We start from the raw sequence: 16,334 nt of genomic DNA on the forward strand, positions 1-16,334 counted from the left end.
TCGTATACTCCCCCTCTCACCTCAACTGCATAGCCGTAGTTTCCCTCACCCTTATTGGCTCTTCCACGGCGCGAAAACATTTTGAATACTCTGCCAAGTCGCTGTGCGGCACTTTTTGGCGAATTCGAAAAAGCGAAAATAAATGCATGGGCCTTTATAAATTGAGTCGGCATTGCTTCTTGCTTCACAGAAACTTGAAAAATTCTCTCAAACGATAATCAAAATACCGACTGCAGGTGACAGGGTCTTCGTTGATAAGTTTAGCTCTCTCCATAAATCTTAAGGTTTTGACATATTCTTTCGCAGTTTCTCGATGGTGTCCTGCAATTACGCACAAGGACTCCAAAAGATCTTCCCATTTAGATTCAGCCGCACGCAGAGTTAGGAACCATGTAGGATTCCCAAGTTGACGAACCATAGCCATAAGATCTTTTTCACGCTGTTGTAAATAGCCAGAGGAAGATCTTACGCTTTCCAAAATTTTATAACCATCATCGTGTTTCACCAGAGAATCGAAATTTCCAGGAGCTCTTAATGCTCCCGCTGTGTAGGGCTGGCCAGTTGTGGACTTAGATTGTCCCATGTGAATGTTAACAGCGTTGCGCAGTTTTGTTGATACTAATTTAACATAAGAATAAAGTATTTTCGGAATATTGGTAGCACAACGTCTATCGCTGTTTTATTATTTGTTGCATTAATGTCGCGTTAGCTTTTAGCTTTAACCCTAGGCCAACGTAAATTTGCGGGAAAGAGAGATATTCCGAGTCTTCATCATAAAGAAGTGATTGAGGTCTCTGCCCTTCTCCAGGAGCGTAAGCAATACTTTCAATTTCAGGGGTAATTATAATAATAATAATAATAATAATAGTTTGCTTTTTATTTGGAACATCTACTGTCTTGTTTACAATAGAGTCCGATAATTTAATTAAATTAATTAAAAGATTAACGTGGTGTTTACGTTGTCGTTAACAGTTAATTGATAAAAGGTGTAACCTCTTTATTATAGGTTTTTAGTGATTCAATAGTTTTAATTTGCCCTGAGCTTAACACCCTGGTCTCTTAGATCTGTACTTCGTTAAACATGTTTCTGTTCGAAAATTTTTATCATAGCTACGAGTTTGGACTTTGCGGTTTGAATTTAGGATTTTGAACCAGTTTAATACGTATTCCGGTAACTGGCCTTTATGAACTTTAAACATAAAGATTAACAAGCTCATGTGGTACATGAACGCAGGGGAAACTATTTTAGCTATTTGTCTGGCCTTGGTAGCAGAGGAGTATTTACTAAAATTGACAATTAGCTTTGAGCAACGGGTGTGTACAGAGATTAGTTTTGCTTGATTGCCTCTTGGAAAATTGTAGTAAAAAATATTGCCATATTGTAAGATTGGCTGTACACAAGCTTTATAAAGCATTCTAAGTGTCCCAATGTCTAAGTGGTTTTGTAATGGACGGAGTAACCAGAGGCGGGAATTAACTTTCTTTGAGACATAATTTGTCTGTCTACGCCATCCAACCAGATACCCAGGTATTTATAATTAGCGACCCTTTTAATCACACATGGTTGTAATTGTGCTAGTTAGAGTTACAGCTTGTCGGTTATAGGCTAGGAGCATGAAGTTGGATTTGTTCCTAATAAGTATAAGGCCTCTGTGTTCCAGGGAGGTTATTAAGTTTTCTAGGTCGATTTCGGGGTTTAGAATCAACGTCTGAGGGTGTAGGTCAGCCGAAATTAAGGATGTGTCATCAGCGTACTCATTTGCCTGAGAATGGGTAAGGGTATGGTGTAGACCAGCAGTATAGACATTAAATAACAGGGGGCCTAGGACGCTGCCTTGGGAACCCCATGTTTAGCAAGAAGCATACCAGAAGTATAGCCACCATTTGAAACTTGATGCTGTCTATCAGAGAGATAAGATTGGAACCATGCCATCGCGGGACCATCAACACCATATCTACTGAGGTTCGACAATAGTACATGGTGCTGGACCGTATCGAGGGCTTTGGAGAGGTCCAGAAAAAGCAATAGCACAAATTTACCTTCATTTAAATTAGATCTTCAGAAGCAATAAGGTTTCTCTATTGCCATTATTAAATGAAGTTTCGTCATCACATTCTTCCCAATCATCATCGCTGTCAGGTGAATATTTTGATTCTGCAACAGCATTCTCTCGTGGATTTGTACATTCAGAGGGCTTGTTGCTTACTTCAGTTGCCATGTCTTCATTGTTGCTGTTCACTTCATTTGCTTTATCTTCTTCATTCGATATGAAATACATGCTTTTTGACTGGCTGAACTCTAATGCCACATCAGCTGAAACAGTTATTTGATGTTTCAAATAAAGTGGAGTTGCCATGAGAAACTTTAAAGCCTCCATTATTTTTTTGGACGAACTGTTTCAAACATGTAGTGGTGTTGATATTCCTTTTTTCTTTTGAGTTTAATTTGAACAACTTGAGTGTCACTAGGATATCGAGGTAAAATTCACACTGAAGAGTTTATGGAAACCGGTACATTTACAACATTACCCCGAATGCCTCTTTGCTGATAAACCCCTAATTTTTCTATTTGCATAAATGGTAACTGGGGTGAAATCATTCTACACTCCAGTTCCGAAGATTTCTCAACTCTGGTGGTACGTCAGGAAAACAAAAGCTATTTTCCATGGAAATAGGGGGTACCTTCTTTGGAGAAACATAGCTGTTTTAAGTTCCACACAACAAAATGTGTGATGGAAGTGCTCTTTGGTTTATTCCGTCAACCAATAATTATTTCGCTGACTCAATTTTTCTAACTGAAGTTTGGAAAAATTGTCCAGAACAACATTCACATTTATGATCGGGTCCTTGCAGTATATTTTGTTTGTATGTGTTTTCATAGTAATGCGGTTGATCTTTCCTAATACTTCTACTATAGTGATCTCTTATCTCCAAGCTTCCACAAGTTGTTGGGACGTTACTTGTTGAAGGGCCATCATTAGTCAAAGAGAAATCATTCATTGAAGGAATCACAGTAGTTGGATCTTGTTGAAAGGTTTTGACTAGCAAAAGGGCCTTGGCTAGTAGAATGGTCCTCATAAGTCAAAGGGTCCTCACTTATTGAAAGGTTTTGACTAGCTAAAGGGTCTTGACTAGTAGAAGAGTCCTCTTAAGTCGAAGGATCCTCACTAGTCGAAGGGTCCTATTTTATTGAAAGGTTTTGAGTAGCTAAAGGGTCTTGACTAGTAGAAGGGTCCTCATAAGTCGAAGGGTCCTCACTTATTGAAAGGTTTTGACTAGCTATAGGGTCTTGACTAGTAGAAAGGCTGGTATATGACAACTCACTAGTTTTTGGTTTTTTTTCAGCATATCTTGCTCGTCTTCGCACATTTTCTTTTTCTCTGTACTCTGGATTCGGACGCATTCTTTCCATTCTTTCTTTCCCAGTCTCATTCACATTAACAGTCATTCCATTATGTAATAAACTATTATTGAAGCTGAAGTACTGTCATTTGTTGAGGGGATATCACTTGTTGTAGGACCAGCAAAGGTTAATAGGTTTCGACTATCAGAAGTGATTTGACTAGTAGATAGGCTGTGAATTGACAATTCGCAAGTTCCCTTTTTTTCAGCATATCTCGCTCGTCTCCTTGCTTTTTCATTTTCTTTGTATTCTGGATCCAGACGCAATCGTTTCATTCTATCTTCATTGTCTCTTTCACGTTAGAAACCATTTCATTACTGTTATTTGAAGTTGAAGTATCGTCATTAGTTAAGGGGCTCTCTCTAATTGTACGGCCCTCGTTTGTTGAAGGATCAGTGAAGTTTGATGGGTTTTGACAGGCAGAAGTGCTTTGATTACTCATTATTTGATCTACAACCCTACATAGGCTTAAGAATGATTACGCTATAATCCCCTATATATATTTCTTATATAACATGACATGAACAACAATTGGTTTAAGTGAATTAACAAATGTAATCTGGCTTAGACCAAAAAATAACATATAGCTGGAATATAAATTATGAATACTTATTAAGAACGATTAGCTATAATCTATATCTCCTATACTACAAAACAAACAAATAAATAGTAATAAGTAGCCTCGTTTAAATAACTAAATAATACTTAGCTGGGATATTTTTTAATATTGACTTGCTCATTTGACAGTTCACACTTTCCACTGGCAACACTTAAGAAAGATTGCTAGAAGGCCGTTGGTAACAGTCCTCGATCAAGCATATTTAAGTCGCTTTGAAATTGACCATAGCCCACTCGTTTCGGGCTCCGCACTATCCGCTCAGCTTGCGTCGTGACGCGCGAGATCGAGTTGGCTATGCTTTGACACGCTTAGAAGAAGCGTGATCGAGTGCGCCGAAATGAGTTGTTATTGTTTCCACTCCCTCAATTTTCAAATACAATAGAGACTACCTCAAATGCAACTAGACGCTCCAAGATGGTGGTCACGCTCTCTCCTACGAGTTCGCGTTTGTCGCGATCTTGTGCTAGTATTACTTTGTCTCCCAACTTATCTCTTGTGTCTGACGCGGATTTAAACCCCAGTTTACCCGAAAACAACTTAATTTCGACGAACCCGAATCTCTCAAATTCGGAAGTAAGTTCTGTAAACTCTGCATCCGGTAAGCCTTGCGCGGGACCGTTAGACGATTCCATTTTCGACGCGAGGGGTGTTACGCAGCATCCTCCCAACGTTCTAGGCATCCAGCAACACCGCCCTCAAGCTATTCTTTCAACTGACCTGCAAGCCTTATCCATCTCCGTCTCCGATTTATCTCACCGTCTTAATGAAACGCAAAATCATCACGAAACTTCAATGACTCTCATCCACACTAAATTTGAAGAGGAACACTCCTGTTCCCTTTCCTCGGAGCTGCTTGGGGACATAACCAATTTGAAGACTACTCTCTCCCATGATGACACCGATTATTCGGGCAAATTTCAATCTTTGGAGTCACACTTAACCAGCCTTCGGGCTATGATCTCTACTCTCCGCCAGCCGCTCCCTGAAAGCCGTTGTGAAATTTCTACAAGTTCTAGTGCCTCTACCCATTTCTGCACCGAAACCTTCGAGATTGAGCTTCGTAAACTCAATGCTATTAATTTAAACTTGGAAGATGAAATTTTAATTTGGTTTAGCCGAAATATGGCTACAAACAATGGCGAACACACTAAAAACCCTATGCTAGAAATGGAGCGTATTATCGGTCCAAAACGTTTATGGCCAAAGGACATTAAGCGGTTCATTTTCTTGAAACATCAAGACACGCCGGACCAAATTATATACATGTATACAGTGGCGTGAAGGAAGATATACTCGTGAAAGTTTTTCACCAACTTAAGCTAGGGACTGCGTGTTTCGATTTTAGGAGTGCAATATACGCACAATACCATGCTTGGAATTATAGCAAGGATTTGCGGGGCTCTGAGAAAACTTTTTGTGTCAAAAGAAATGGAGTCTTTACTTTGAACTACAACCTGTAATTTTAAATTCAAAATTATTAATGAATCATTTAATATGATTAATTATTTTTTTTAGTTGACATAAAGACCATGGGCCCAAACTTGTAAATCTAACGATCAAACTTCCAGCATGTCCCCAATCTCCCCGTATAAATCACCGTAAGTTCTGAATTTTTTATTACAATTATACAACATAATATTAATTTTAAATTCTTGTATTTTAGTCAAAAAATGTCAGACTGGAGTCCGGTGATGCGTTCTTCAAACAATCAAGGAAATGATATTCTGGAGACTACTATAGTCTATTTTCGCTTGGATATTCGGGATAAAGAAGTCAAAGAAGAAGTATTTGTAACATTGGCAGCAAAATACCCTCTTGTTTTGGGATTTGAAGTTTTGCAAAAACTGCATGTCAGTTTAACTTTATAAAAAATATTGCTCGTCCTTTCATAGCCCACTCGATCGCGCGCATCACGACGCAAGCTGCTCACGCTAAAGGTCATTGCTATAGCGCGAGCAGCGCAGCGTCCGTGAACGCGAATCGAGTGGGCTATGGTCCTTTTTACAAAGTCGGTTTTCTCGCTGAACGCAGCCAATCAAGAAAGAGATACAAGCCTTACTCTTGATTTCAAACTGTCATATTTATTTATTTATTGATTTCAAAATTGCCAACTGTCAAGTTATCTTAGTTAAGCCATTTCATTTTGATTTCATGGTTAATTATTGTTGTGTTTTCTGTCTCGGATGGATATCAAAATTGCCAACTGTCGAGTTAACTTAAGGCCTTTTCCCGCAGATACAACTTTTTGACTCATCTAGATGAGCCAACTTGAGTTGAGTAAACTAATAATAATAATAATAATCTAAGCTTAGATTATTAGATTATTAGATTAATATTATTGAAACTACCTACTCGTACTAATATTCGGTCTTCGAGTCTATGTTGGAGTAAAGCATAGTTAAACATCTATCATGAACGGCCGGATAAAAACCGGTTTCTGACAACCGGTTTTTTGTCCAGTTTTTTGGAGCGGTTAAACCGGCCATTTAAATTAATCGGTTAACCGAAAACCAGTTTTTTTTTTCGGGAATTTGACATCCCTACGATACACAAAAATTGAGGCTTAACAATCCTCAACGTCAATGGCTCAGGGCCATCTTTCATGTTTACAAGGGCTCGTCTCGTATCGGAGGGAGGGTCAAAATTTATACCCCGTTTTATGGACAAATAAGGTCTAGCTTTTTTAGCAGAGGGGAAGCTACGAGTCAGTATTCGTTCTACAATACACTTCCGTGGTCTTAGCCTGGGAGCCAGAGAGAATTGAAGAATTCCATTCTATGCGGAAAGTACAATGTTTTGTAGAATGCTATGAGTAATTACTTAACGATTAAACGTTTTGAAAATAATAATCGTAGAATAAACCGAGTAATCAAAGTTTTGAGTACTCGATTTGAAAAAAACTAGCACTGCTAGGTCTGTTTTGAAAACGATTAATCGTTTTGAATCGAATATTCGTCTGGTTAAACCAAGTAATCGATTTTTCGAGTACTCGTTTTGAAAAAAACGAATACTCGAATTAGATTTTATGAAAAACGAGTAATATTCGTTTGAACGAGTACCTGATTCGGATTTCGAATACTATTCGATTCGTATTCGATTCGGTTTGAAAAACCACTATTCGCACAAGTCCTGTTATTTAGCCATGTTATGTTTGTAAAACAAAAGTATATATGGCGCTAGCCTCTTCATTGGAAGGGTCTTTTATCTCACTCTTATTTTCTAATTTGATCGTGGTAGACCCGCGCTGGAAGCCAGTGTAAATAAAAGTAAAGCGTCCTGTCTCACCATCAGGTCGCTTTGACTGTTTTTGCTGCGGTGCGAACACCCATACGGACTCTGCCTGCCGTTTCAAACGTGACTGACATGGCCAAATCAGCAGAGTTTGTAAGCAAAACACTCCATGCCAACACGAGAAGAACCCACCTGGTTATAATGTAACGGCCGAGAGAGGGCGCTATAGTTTCGTGCCCTTGAACCTTGCTTCCCTAGATTCGGTTAGGATAAAAAAGCGACGGCAGCGGAAGGAAAGGCAGTTATTGAATCGGGTGGCAGAGGTGAATAATTCCCATGATAAACGGTCGCGACGCCGGTCACAAGTTTAGTTGTAATACAACAGTCAGGAACGGCAATGAAAGAGGAATAAATCAGAAATTATCTCCACGAAATGTAACGCATCTTTTTATTGTCTTGATAATATTAAACATATCACGATGTATGTTGTAGCTGAGTTACTGTTTTAGGGCTCGTTACTATTCGTGGCCCATAAGGGGACTCTTATTAAACTTTGCGTAATAACTCTTGCGTGTTTCGGTACTTTTGTTAAGCCTAACTCGGGCCTAATGCATCCATTCGCACTTAGTCTCGATTTATAGTACCCTAATAGACATGGTTTTATTTCATATAACGACAAGCTTAGGCTCATTAGTGGCACAGTTATATTCCCTATTTAGCATGGACTTTTTCATTAAATGACTTGGTTTCTTCACGTACTGTGTGAGTTTTCTACTACCAATGCCCTCGCTATTTTTTCATCGGTCTGTATTTTGGGATCCTTATCGGTAATGCGCTATGCTACAGGATGACTGCTTCAGCTTTGGCCCAACAATGATCTTTTACGATAGGGTTCATCCCGAAGATATTAATGCTTTTTTTCTTGGAACTATTCCGGCTGGGGGTAATATTTATAAGCCGCATTTATAATGGATATACCCATTATATTGTGGAACCAGGAAAACGATGGACCCAGGCCACCGGATTGCCACCCCAGCCACAATACGGAGCGGTTGGCCCTTCGTCTCCTGTTTGGGGGCCAACCCGGTAAAAAAACATCTCTCTCATGGTACCCTTGTTCCCAATACTGGTTCAGCATCTTGCTCTCCGCCTATTCAGTGGTCTTCATCCTCATCCTCGTCGGCCGCTTGTCCTCCGTGCAACCAGCCTCATGTACGTCTATCATAATGTCTCGTGGCTATTAAACGAACTTCGCCGTCACCCGCATTTACCACGCGCCTCGTGCACCTGCCTTGCCCCTTTCACCGTCCAGGCTAATTATCTTTCTCGCCCGCGTGGGACCTATCCTTTGGTTTAACTCGCTCACCGCTTCGGGGACTGATTTGAACCCTCTCACCGGACCACTTTGTCCTTTTCACAGACGGTTCCTTCGATTCAGCTCGCTGCCTCTCCTAATTTGCTAGGACTCTCATTCCGCTCTCGCTCTCCTGCACTTTTCCCGAGCTTCGTACAACTTGGTTATCGGAATAATCGACCTTTTCCCTCGCGCCCGGCGCACGGTCCGATTCCTCTGGACTCCCAGCCACGTGGGGATCCTGGTATCGAGGCCACTGACCGGCTCGCCCACCTGACTCTGGTTTCCCTTCCGCCGACCATTACCGCCTCGTTCCCATATACCGCGTCCAAGACAAACATCGTCCTTCGGGCTACTGCTCTCTGTGTCTGGGCCTCGGCCTGGTCCGCCGATCCTGGCGGCCGCCTCCTCTACCACCATCGCCCAACTTCATGGAGCCACGCGGTCCTTTTTTGCGCCTCGGACAACACGGGAAATCCCTTCTCGCTGGCCTACATTGCGATCGAGTCCCCACTCTGCGGTCTTCCATAGTTTTGGACTTGCCGTGGATGCTCTCTATACCTCGTGCGGAACTCCGGGGGACGCCGCTCTTCTACTGCTGGACTGCCCGCTTACGTTTCCGGCGACCGCCCCGGTCCGCCACCCGCTTCGCTCGTTGGCCCGCTCGGTTACCCTTGACGGGCTACTTTCGCTTACCACCGCTGGCCACGCCGCCGTGGTCCGCGTCACTTGTGTGGCACTCGCCACGCTGGGCATAGATCGGGCCGCTGAGTTGGCTCCGTCGCCTCCCCGCCGAACTCTCCCTGGTGCATAAAGCCGCACGCCCGTGCACTAGAGTACATATGGAGGAAAAAAAGGAGGCTGTGTATTTCGTTAGGCTTATGTTATCATAGGATCATATTCGTAATAGCATGGCGCATTGCAAAAAGCATCGTTGTGTAACTCTAGATTAAAACGTTTTTCATTATTTAGCTTAAAAACTATTAATAATATTTATTTGACGGAACTTTACGCGTTAAATTACGGCGTAACTTACCTTTTCCCAAAATTACCATAGTTTTCGAACCCTCTGCAGAACCTTCAACTTATAGCCAGTCGAGTTTAGTAAGAGAAAAAGAAGATGCCCCAGATTCCACAGATAAACAACCTAGGTAGTTTTGGGTCTGGAGGACTTTGGTTTTATTATCAAGCTTAGAAGAGAAAGTTTAGTTTGGCATCACTGAACATTCGCTTGGGAGTTTAGGAGGTGTAGCATTCAAGGATCCGGAGAATCGAATATTGAGTCCTTGCGGAGTGCATGCTGAGGCAACTGATGGAGGTTTGCACTGCGGTCTACCTTTTTCATGAGGAGCCAGAGCAGAACATGGAGCTCCGGCTAAATGTTTTCCTGTTACTGCACCTTGTGTTCAACTGTTAGTTCCTTATGTACAGGCTTTACTTCTTTGAAATGAAAAAGTCATGAAACAGTATGGGTGGAAAATGTGTCGTATCAATGTGTAAAAACACGGAAAGAAAAAAAAGGGTCTTGGCATAGGTATGAAGAGTAAATAATGCCAAAAAAATATTTTCCCTTAAAATTAAAAACGTGATTATACTTAAGGTTTCCTGAAAAAATTCAGTTCGTTTCCGAAACTGCTTGAAGGCAATTAAGATAACAGATTGGTCTCCACAGCAATATGATGTCGTGTGTGGTGATCACTTCACGGATTGGAAGATTTTAGAAACTCCAAAAAATAGAACTCTCAAAGACACTGAGGTTCTTAATATTAATTTACAAGAATCAGTTGTGCAAAACATGACCAGCAATGAAAATCTCCGACATGGAATTGTATGAAACAATGATATGTATATAATTACATAACATATCATTTCATTTAATATATGTTAATAATAGAAAACGTACAGCAAAGCATTGCCGCATGAAAAACATTTAGAATCTACGGATTGTGGTGAAAATGAAGATAAAGAATTTGTGGAAGAATTATTTTATTTTTCTATGGTAAATAGTACATCAGAAAAAATGTTTGAAGCAATGCTGCACATATTCAATGCCAAATGAATTTTCAGGATGAAGGCTATAGAATTAACGCTATTGTTGAGGATATCTTTATGAACCTCACACTAGTGGCGACGTGGTAGCTGTCCTAATTACGGAAAATATTTGCATGTTGTCAATACAATTAAGGTATTGAGGGACACCTAATTCTTTGCTATAAGATTTTAAATTATCCCATGCCCTCAATTCCAACTGAAACTTAGTGGTCAGCGGTACATCCACGTGGCCGAATTTTACCTTAGTCATAGATACGCTATTGAACGTTTTCCGTGAAAATGAAGCTATAGTACAACCCCGAAACACCTCTCGGAATTCTATGCTCCATAAAGCTACTCACGTGTTGCCATACTAGAGAGGCCTTTCCTGAGCATGAGATATAAGTTATTAAAATGAAACAAATCGTTGTCAGAAGAGGAGTTCGAACCCACGCCCTCATACGAGGATCAGAGCTTAAATCTGACGCCTTAGACCACTCGGCCATCCTGACACGCTTTTAACATTTTCCTTGAACATTTAGCTATAGTACAACACCAAAATACCTCTCGGAATTCTATGCTCCACAGAGCTACACTTTTGTTGTCTTTTCTGATCATGAGAGACATGTTATTAAAATGGAAAAAATCGTTGTCAGAAGTGGGGTTCGAACCCACGCCCTCATACGAGGATCAGAGCTTAAATCTGACGCCTTAGACCACTCGGCCTTCCTGACACGATTTTGAACGTTTTCCGTGAAATTGAAGCTATAGTACCACCGCGAAATACCTCTCGGAATTCTATGCTCCATAAAGCTACTCACTTGTTGCCATACTAGAGAAGCCTTTCCTGAGCATGAGATACATGTTATTAAAGTAAAACAAATCGTTGTCAGAAGTGCGGTTCGAACCCACTCCCTCATACGAGGATCAGAGCACAAATCTGACGCCATAGACCACTCGGCCATCCTGACACGCTTTTCAAAGTTTTCCTTGAAAATGTAGCTATATTACAACACCAAAATACCTCTCGGAACTATATGCGTCATAGAGCTACTCACTTGTTTCCATACTAGAGAAGCCTTTTCTGATCATGAGATACAAGTTATTAAAATTAAACAAATCGTTGTCAGAAGTGGAGTTCGAACCCACGCACTCATACGAGGATCAGAGCTTAAATCTGACGCCTTATACCACTCGGCCATCCTGACACGCTCTTAAACGTTTTCCTTGAACATTTAGCTATAGTACAACACCAAAATACCTCTCGGAATTCTATGCTCAACAGAGCTACACATTTGTTGCCTTTTCTGATCATGAGATCAGAAATGTAATTAAAATGAATCAAATCGTTGTCAGAAGAGGGGTTCGAACCGGCACCCTCATACGCGGATCAGAGCCTAAATCTGACGCCTTAGACCACTCGGCCATCCTGACACGATTTTGGACGTTTTCCGTGAAAATGAAGCTATAGTACCACCCCGAAATACCTCTCGGAATTCTATGCTCCATAAAGCTACTCCCTTGTTGCCATACTAGAGAAGCCTTTCCTGAGCATGAGATACATGTTATTAAAGTAAAACAAATCGTTGTCAGAAGTGGGGTTCGAACCCACGCCGTCTTACGAGGATCAGAGCTTAAATCTGACGCCTTAGACCACTCGGCCATCCTGACACGCTTTTAAACGTTTTCCTTGAAAATGAAGCTATAGTACCACCCCGAAATACCTCTCGGAATTCTATGCTCCACAGAGCTACACTTTTGTTGCCTTTTCTGATCATGAGAGACATGTTATTAAAATGAAACAAATCGTTGTCAGAAGAGGAGTTCGAACCCACGCCCTCATACGAGGATCAGAGCTTAAATCTGACGCCTCAGACCACTCGGCCATCCTGACACACTTTTAACATTTTCCTTGAACATTTAGCTATAGTACAACACCAAAATACCTCTCGGAATTCTATGCTCCACAGAGCTACACTTTTGTTGCCTTTTCTGATCATGAGAGACATGTTATTAAAATGGAAAAAATCGTTGTCAGAAGTGGGGTTCGAACCCACGCCCTCATATGAGGATCAGAGCTTAAATCTGACGCCTTAGACCACTCGGCCTTCCTGACACGATTTTGAACGTTTTTTGAGAAATTGAACCTATAGTACCACCGCGAAATACCTCTCGGAATTCTATGCTCCATAAAGCTACTCACTTGTTGCCATACTAGAGAAGCCTTTCCTGAGCATGAGATACATGTTATTAAAGTAAAACAAATCGTTGTCAGAAGTGCGGTTCGAACCCACTCCCTCATACGAGGATCAGAGCACAAATCTGACGCCATAGACTACTCGGCCATCCTGACACGCTTTTCAAAGTTTTCCTTGAAAATGTAGCTATATTACAACACCAAAATACCTCTCGGAAATCTATGCTCAACAGAGCTACACATTTGTTGCCTTTTCTGATCATGAGATCAGAAATGTAATTAAAATGAATCAAATCGTTGTCAGAAGAGGGGTTCGAACCGGCACCCTCATACGCGGATCAGAGCTTAAATCTGACGCCTTAGACCACTCGGCCATCCTGACACGCTTTTAACCGTGTTCCGTGAAAATGAAGCTTTAGTACAACCCCGAAACACCTCTCGGAATTATATGCTCCATAGAGCTACTCACTTGTTGCCATACTAGAGAGGCCTTTCCTGAGCATGAGATACATATGTTATTAAAGTAAAACAAATCGTTGTCAGAAGTGCGGTTCGAACCCACGCCCTCATACGAGGATCAGAGCTTAAATCTGACACATTAGACCACTCGGCCATCCTGACACGCTTTTCAAGGTTTTCCTTGAAAATGTAGCTATATTACAACACCAAAATACCTCTCGGAACTCTATGCTCCATAGAGCTACTCTTTTGTTGCCATACTAGAGAAGCCTTTCCTGAGCATGAGATACATGTTATTAAAGTAAAACAAATCGTTGTCAGAAGTTGGGTTCGAACCCACGCCCTCATACGAGGATTTTAGCTTAAATCTGACGCCTTAGACCACTCGGCCATCCTGACACGCTTTCCAACGTTTTCCTTGAAAATGTACCTATAGTACAACACAAAAATACCTCTCGGAACTCTATGCTCCATAGAGCTACTCACTTGTTGCCATACTAGAGAAGCCTTTCCTGAGCATGAGATACATATGTTATTAAAGTAAAACAAATCGTTGTCAGAAATGCGGTTCGAACCCACGACCTCATACGAGGATCAGAGCTTAAATCTGACGCCTTAGACCACTCGGCCGTCCTGACACGATTTTGAACGTTTTCCGTGAAAATGAAGCTATATTACAACACCAAAATACCTCTCGGAATTCTATGCTCCATAGAGCTACTCACTTGTTGCCATACTAGAGAAGCCTTTCCTGAGCATGAGATACATGTTATTAAAGTAAAACAAATCGTTGTCAGAAGTGGGGTTCGAACCCACGCCCTCATACGAGGATTTTAGCTTAAATCTGACGCCTTAGACCACTCGGCCATCCTGACACGCTTTCCAACGTTTTCCTTGAAAATGTACCTATAGTACAACACAAAAATACCTCTCGGAACTCTATGCTCCATAGAGCTACTCACATGTTGCCATACTAGAGAAGCCTTTCCTGAGCATGAGATACATGTTATTAAAGTAAAACAAATCGTTGTCAGAAGTGCGGTTCGAACCCACGCCCTCATACGAGGATCAGAGCTTAAATCTGACACCTAAGACCACTCGGCCATCCTGACACGCTTTTCACGGTTTTCCTTGAAAATGTAGCTATATTACAACACCAAAATACCTCTCGGAACTCTATGCTCCATAGAGCTACACTTTTGTTGCCTTTTCTGATCATGAGATCCATGTAATTAAAATGAAACAAATCGTTGTCAGAAGAGGGGTTCGAACCGACACCCTCATACGCGGATCAGAGCTTAAATCTGACGCCTAAGACCACTCGGCCATCCTGACACGCTTTTAACCGTGTTCCTTGAAAATGAAGCTTTAGTACAACCCCGAAACACCTCTCGGAATTATATGCTCCATAGAGCTACTCACTTGTTGCCATACTAGAGAAGCCTTTTCTGATCATGAGATACATGTTATTAAAATGAAACAAATCGTTGTCAGAAGAGGGGTTCGAACCCACGCCCTCATGCGAGGATCAGAGCTTAAATCTGACGCCTTAGACCACTCGGCCTTCCTGACACGATTTTTAACGTTTTCCGTTAAAATGAAGCTATAGTACCACCCCGAAACACCTCTTGGAATTCTATGCTCCATAGAGCTACTCACTTGTTGCCATACTAGAGAAGCCTTTCCTGAGCATGAGATACATATGTTATTAAAGTAAAACAAATCGTTGTCAGAAATGCGGTTCGAACCCACGACCTCATACGAGGATCAGAGCTTAAATCTGACGCCTTAGACCACTCGGCCGTCCTGACACGATTTTGAACGTTTTCCGTGAAAATGAAGCTATATTACAACACCAAAATACCTCTCGGAATTCTATGCTCCATAGAGCTACTCACTTGTTGCCATACTAGAGAAGCCTTTCCTGAGCATGAGATACATGTTATTAAAGTAAAACAAATCGTTGTCAGAAGTGGGGTTCGAACCCACGCCCTCATACGAGGATTTTAGCTTAAATCTGACGCCTTAGACCACTCGGCCATCCTGACACGCTTTCCAACGTTTTCCTTGAAAATGTACCTATAGTACAACACAAAAATACCTCTCGGAACTCTATGCTCCATAGAGCTACTCACATGTTGCCATACTAGAGAAGCCTTTCCTGAGCATGAGATACATGTTATTAAAGTAAAACAAATCGTTGTCAGAAGTGCGGTTCGAACCCACGCCCTCATACGAGGATCAGAGCTTTAATCTGACACCTAAGACCACTCGGCCATCCTGACACGCTTTTCACGGTTTTCCTTGAAAATGTAGCTATATTACAACACCAAAATACCTCTCGGAACTCTATGCTCCATAGAGCTACACTTTTGTTGCCTTTTCTGATCATGAGATCCATGTAATTAAAATGAAACAAATCGTTGTCAGAAGAGGGGTTCGAACCGACACCCTCATACGCGGATCAGAGCTTAAATCTGACGCCTTAGACCACTCGGCCATCCTGACACGCTTTTAACCGTGTTCCTTGAAAATGAAGCTTTAGTACAACCCCGAAACACCTCTTGGAATTCTATGCTCCATAGAGCTACTTACTTGTTGCCATACTAGAGAAGCCTTTCCTGAGCATGAGATACATATGTTATTAAAGTAAAACAAATCGTTGTCAGAAATGCGGTTCGAACCCACGACCTCATACGAGGATCAGAGCTTAAATCTGACGCCTTAGACCACTCGGCCGTCCTGACACGCTTTTCAAAGTTTTCCTTGAAAATGTAGCTATATTACAACACCAAAATACCTCTCGGAACTCTATGCTCCATAGAGCTACTCACTTGTTGCCATACTAGAGAAGCCTTTTCTGGTCATGAGATACATGTTATTAAAATGAAACAAATCGTTGTCAGATGAGGGGTTCGAACCCACGCCCTCATACGAGGATCAGAGCTTAAATCTGACGCCTTAGACCACTCGGCCTTCCTGACACGATTTTGAACGTTTTCCGTGAAATTGAAGCTATAGTACCACCGCGAAATACCTC

General features: G+C 41.5%; 5 non-coding genes across 5 annotated transcripts; all 5 read right to left on the reverse strand.

The window, feature by feature from the left end:
- Positions 1 to 11,525: 11,525 nt before the first annotated feature.
- On the reverse strand, positions 11,526 to 11,609 carry TRNAT-UGU (transfer RNA threonine (anticodon UGU)). The gene has a single exon. It is a non-coding gene; the product is annotated as a tRNA-Thr (tRNA).
- Positions 11,610 to 11,988: 379 nt separating this feature from the next.
- On the reverse strand, positions 11,989 to 12,072 carry TRNAL-UAG (transfer RNA leucine (anticodon UAG)). Its single transcript has one exon. It is a non-coding gene; the product is annotated as a tRNA-Leu (tRNA).
- Positions 12,073 to 12,225: 153 nt separating this feature from the next.
- On the reverse strand, positions 12,226 to 12,309 carry TRNAL-UAA (transfer RNA leucine (anticodon UAA)). The gene has a single exon. It is a non-coding gene; the product is annotated as a tRNA-Leu (tRNA).
- Positions 12,310 to 12,670: 361 nt separating this feature from the next.
- TRNAL-UAA (transfer RNA leucine (anticodon UAA)) lies at positions 12,671 to 12,754 on the reverse strand. The gene has a single exon. It is a non-coding gene; the product is annotated as a tRNA-Leu (tRNA).
- A 2,741-nt stretch (positions 12,755 to 15,495) lies between these two features.
- TRNAF-AAA (transfer RNA phenylalanine (anticodon AAA)) lies at positions 15,496 to 15,579 on the reverse strand. The gene has a single exon. It is a non-coding gene; the product is annotated as a tRNA-Phe (tRNA).
- Positions 15,580 to 16,334: the final 755 nt, after the last annotated feature.

The sequence above is a fragment of the Phalangium opilio genome, unplaced genomic scaffold, assembly GCF_054372755.1.
Source record: "Phalangium opilio isolate 3A_F unplaced genomic scaffold, DU_Popi_V2 ptg000021l_1, whole genome shotgun sequence".
Taxonomy (NCBI): Eukaryota; Metazoa; Arthropoda; class Arachnida; order Opiliones; family Phalangiidae; genus Phalangium; species Phalangium opilio.